The following is a 6,043-nucleotide window of genomic DNA, read 5'->3' as shown; positions in this document are numbered from 1 at the left end:
AGTGTTCTTCATTTTCTGCAAGAAGATCATGTGTGGCATTGCCACAAGTAGCAACTACTGGTATCGCAAGTTTAGAGTCTGCTTACTTGTGTCCATCCACATAAAATGTTAGGTAAGAACCTAGACTGTACATGTTGGGACTACAAGTGTCAACAACTCTAAACACTTGTTATCATTGTCCATAATAATAGTAATAACTAACTCATCGCAAACTTTACACCTCAATGTAAATTTTTAAACAAATTAAATCTAATTACATTTTTCCTTTCTAGATAGATAAGGTCTACTTCTATAATCACAATTCCTATTTTTCAACAACTTAACACAAATCTTTCATTACGCTTCTCCCAACTGTCACAATAGATATTTTGGGTTTGTTCTCTAGAACCTTACCACTAGGAGCATCCTTCTACAATCAATCCAAGAAAACAAATTATTTATACATCATAGTCAAGACTAGGAAAGTAAATTTAGGATATATATTCTAAAACTACAGTCAATTACATTAACTCGAGTTTATCTGCTTTTTGTAAATGGGAAACTAGTAAGCTTCTAAGATAGTCAAAGTTTATGGAGATGATGCTTACATTCTACGTATGATCAGTTTGGTTTGTGTGTGAATGTGCCTACTAATGATATCAAACAAATCCATTGCAAATTACATACATTAGTTCATAATTCTAATTAGGCTTCTCATGTGGTACATTTTCTTGCCACTTCACTAATTCTAGTAGCTTGTGTTTGTTATCAACAACAGATACATCCTTATATCTAATCTCCAGGCATAAACCTATAGATCAACATCATCAATAGCAAATGTATCTTAGTGGAGGAGGTTTGTTTTGCTGCATATACTAGAGATAACTAGCATGCTCATAACACCCAACCATTAGAAGAGTAGTAGAGAGAAAACATCCATCCTATTCATCCCGATATTACAACAGTGTGAATATTATCTCACCCATCAAAGATATTAGAGTAGCCAACCCAATGTATACCTACTACTAACCGTGGATTGAATTGTCACAAACAAATAGATATAGTAGTTTGTATTATAGTCGTACTACCAAACAAGCCAATTTCAATATCAACTAATCACATACTTTTGTAACTAGTAATACAACAATGAGGCTTCATCACTTTTTGTTGTGCCAAATAGCCTACTCAATCAATAGAGTAGCAGAGCAAACATAATATCTTATTGTTGCAAACTCCCAATAGAGATACTAAATTAGCCAACTAGAGGTATAAACAGTAACCATCCATGTAGATTGTGACATACACAACTAGTATAAAAGACTTCCAGCCTGCCTTTTAGCAAACTAGGTATTTTTTAATATCAATTCATGACCCATTCCTAGAAAGAGTAGCATATATTCATTAATCAGTCATACAAAGTGTTGCAAATAGATCCAATAGTTTATATTATAGCAATAAGCCTATTTCAATCATACTTTTGCAATCAACAACACAACAATGAGGCTTTATCACTTTTGATACACTACAATAACGAGCTTAATCCAAACATAAAGACACATAATCTACATCATCTTAGAATGCCATTAGCTCATAACTACTTATGTCCTACAAAATATGACATATTTCTACAACCAGATTTATAACACCATCCAAAGAGTATGTAGGGAGAATACATCATCCAAAATTACTTTCTCACTTTTCATTCTCAGCCAAGTGGCTAGCCAAGGGTAAATCCAACAACCATGGACAAATTCAGCCCTAGCAACCATGACAAATAGCCAATAGAGAAACAAAACTAGCCAACTAGTGGTATAAATAGCAACCATTAATATAGATTGTGACATATAGAGCCTATGCAAAAGAATTCTGACTTGCATTTTAGCAAACAAGGTCTTTCAGCCAAGCAATGTATGTTTCATTATTAATTTATGAGCCATTCCTACAAGTAGAGTCCTACGTTCATTGATCAGTCATATCAACTATTACAAACATATCCAATAACATGTATTACAACAATAAGCATAGTTCGGTCATATTGCTATAATCAAGAACACAACAATGAGGCTTCATTACTTCTAATATACTGCACTAACCAACTTAATTCAAATATATATATACACAATCTACATCTCAAAATGCCCTCAGCTCATAACTACTTATGTCTTGCAAAATATGACATATTTTTGTAGGCAAATTTATAACACCATCCAAAGAGTAGCCAAAATTACTTTCTCACTTTTCATTCCCAATAAGATGGCCATACAAGGGTGAATCCAGCAACCATGGACAGAGCCAATTAGAGGCCATGATAGACAATCAGCAAAGATACCAAACTAGTCAATTAGTGGTATAACTAGCAACCACTCATGCAGATTGTGACATATAGAGCAAGTAAAAAAGGCTTCCTACCTACATTTCATAAAACTAGGTCTATTTTATTATCAATTTTATGACTCATTCCTACAAATAGTAGCATACATTCCCTCAACAAATCCAACATCCCATATTATAGCAATAAGCCTATTTCAGTCATACTACTACAATCAACAACATAACTATGAGGCTTCATCAATTATAAAATACTGTAGTAACCAGCTTATTCCAAACATAAAGTCTCAATTTGCAACTCAGAATGCCATCAACTCATAAATGTTATGTCTTGCAAAATGTGACATATTTCTACATCCAAATTTATAATACCATCCAAAGAGTAGGTAGGGAGAATACTTTAGCAAAAATATTTTCTCACTTTTGATGGGGAATAAGCTCATTAGTCCACCTTTGATTTTCCCTATGGTCGTAGGAAGGATCGTGAGGCCTATGCGCACAGCAGCAGCAACAGTACAACCAAAATTCGACATAGTTCAGACAGCGATGGCAAGTTTTGACAATGCTGGGGAAAATGTTGGTGTTTGATGTGCCATAGAGAAGGTTTAGAAGTTAGAAAACACTTTCCCAACAAGAAGCATTGGAAGATATGGCCTGTAGAGAGAGATCTAGCTGCTCAAAGTAGGGTAGGTATTGTTCTGGCTATGGCAGACACAAGGTCAAGATGAAGGTGAAGTTGAAAATGAAGTCATGAGCTGGATGTGAGCTTGACAAAGATGACCATAGAGAGAGTACAGAAGTAGTGTATGGAGTTGTGCCATGCTCAGCTTAGCTCTGATACCATGTTGAAATACATGGATCTAGAGCATGGCTATGGCGAATGGAACACAAAGACAATATTCATGATAAGATAGATTAGATAGACCAACTGTTACTCAAGTGAATTAGGTTCCAAGATGGAAGCGTAGACTCATAAACATAATCTTGAGTATGACACTGACTATGACTGAAAGGACAAAGTACAGTTGTATTCCATCATTGAATGATAAAAAGGTACATCACTTTATAGTCTCATGATGGTTCCCTATTTCTCCACTATGCATATGGGATTCAAGACACCTCTTCTTGGAGCATACATCATTTGTCATTTCTCAACAATGGGGCTACTCCTTACTCTCTCAGACGACCAAAGGCTAATTGTAAATATAGTACTAAATGATGTTTCTAGTCCACTAAGGCTTTGTGATTCTTGCTTTTCTTTCTGTACATAACTATCATGACCATCATCATTTGAATCCAATGCATCACCATTAGATGCATACCAACTGCTCATCTCATCAAAAATAACATCCTTGCTCACTCTAAACTCATGTTGATAGGGTTATAAAAAGATATCCTTTTTTCTCTGAAGAGTATCCAATAAAAGTACATTTTTCAACCTTTGGATCAAGCTTCTTTTGCAACTCATCTAGCACATGAAGATATGCAATACAACCAAACACTTTCAAGTGTGACACATCGGACTTCTTACCTGTAAAGCATTCTCCAAGGGTTATCCCATGAACTGCCACTATAGGAGTTCTATTCCCTTTGCCTCTAGCATTCATGGCAACATTCAAAGTAGGATTTCCAACATCTAATGTAAACAGGTGGCCAACTCTACTTCCTTTTGCAACCAATCTACACTTGTCATTCAAGTCTTCTACAAAATAATATTTTTCATTAAATCGAACATGTAACCCTTGCTCCACCATTTGGCCAAAAGATACTAAATCCTTTGCGATTGATGGCACATGTAATACATCTAGCAAACTCTTTATTTGGCCATCATACAAGGACAAGGGAACCTTTTCAATGTGTAAATTTTGGTGGCATGAATCATCACCCCTCTGCACATAACCTGGATTTTGTAAATCTTGCATCTCTCAAAACCATTCAATATGATTGGTCATATGATTAGATATACTTGAATTGATATACCATACATCATCATGTGTCCCCTTTCTTGTAGCAACATTCATCATATGTTGCATAACTGCATAGTTTCCTTGCTACAATTTACCACTACGAATATCGTCCTTCTTAATATAACAATGGGTTGTAATATGATCTATTTTGCCACAATAATGACAAACAATATCGAAGTTGACAAAATCTCTGCTCTACCATCCACCTCTTCTTTTAGAGCTCCCCCTTCCTTTAACGTTTTCACGGCCTCTTGAAACTTGCATTTCATTGAATTGCTAATTCAACCTATTTTGCTAGTTATCACCAACACATCACATACCACAACCTCTCTAAGAGGATCTTCCATGTCTCCTTCCTAAACTTAAGGACCTATTCACCACTTCTTTCAAATGATTCATCCTATATATTGATCTCTTCAGTGATCATGAGAGAGACCAACTCATCAAAATTTGGAAATGGCTTCTATACATATATAGAAGTGACAAATGATTTCCGTCTTCTCACTATTAAAGCCACCCAAAGTAAATGAAACCAAATCATTATATCAAGCATTGCACCAATCAATACCCAAGTATCCGCAATGCTCCTCACCTTCAAAACATTCTCATTAACAAATATTTTTCCTTTGTTCAAAGTATTCAACTCTTACTTGAGTTGAATCTAGTATGCCTTTGTGCTTACTAAAAACATGTTCTCAAAAATTATCCAAGTTGCATGTATAGTTTATTTATGCATTTGTGATATGTCCTAGCATAGTATTATTAATGAGTGTAGATAGCCAATATATCACCCTTTTATCATTTGCATTTCATTATTTCCATGCCTTTAATTCATCTACAGTCATAAGATTACTCAACTCTAGTTCCTTTTCTTCTTACAAGGCCTTGTTGAGAGTGGAAAAAGATTGAATTTTTGACTGCTTTTTGTTGTTTTTGAGGTCTGAATGATTGATTTTTTATGGATTTAGAGTGATGTATGGTTGTTAATGGAAGTGTTTGAGAGTGTTTTAGATTATATTGATTATGTTTTCGAAGTTCATGATGATTCTTAGTAGAAATATGAGGCTCTATGATGTTCTGATAGGTTTTGTTGAGATTTTGATTGGTTCTGATACCTTCTGTATAGCTTCTGTTTTGTTCTGACTTTCGTCTGTATGAAGCATGGATTGATGATTGAAGCATGGATTGATTATTGAAGAAGGATGAAATCTTTTGGAAGCTTATTGAATAGTTTTTTATAGTTTGGAATGGTTTTATTATGAGTTATGAGGATCTGCCGTTCTGTAATGACCTTCTGTGACCCTCTGTAAATCTTTTGTAGAACCTGTGTCTCTGTTCTATCTCTGCTCTGTTCCTGTTCTGTTCTATTCCATAGATCTTCTATAAGTGTTATGTAGAATGTATGTGTGACTTTAGAAAAGTTTTCTAACTTTTGGAAAGGATCAATCTAAATTCAAAAGAGTTAAAACAAATGGAAGAAGCAGCTGCTGAAGACTGGAGTGACAGGGACAGAAGTGAGCTATGAAGAGACACTGTAGTGGCTCTGGTGCCTCTTCGACACAGACATACCTCTTGGGAGGTGCATCCACGACCTAAGAAGAATTATTGAGAGTAATTTTTTAGTATTGTACTGAGGAGATGATGTATTATTGAGAGTGAGAGTGAGTGAGAGAGAATCAGAGATAGCCAATTCTATGAAAACTATGTATCTTTTTATGAGAGATTGAGAGAGGAAACTATGAAGACATTGAAGATGAATACTATGTGAT

This window comes from Lygodium microphyllum, chromosome 7 (assembly GCF_053477565.2).
Source record: "Lygodium microphyllum isolate KBCC chromosome 7, Lygodium_microphyllum_v1.1.10, whole genome shotgun sequence".
Lineage (NCBI taxonomy): Eukaryota > Viridiplantae > Streptophyta > Polypodiopsida > Schizaeales > Lygodiaceae > Lygodium > Lygodium microphyllum.
Note: the sequence above shows the minus strand (reverse complement) of the source record.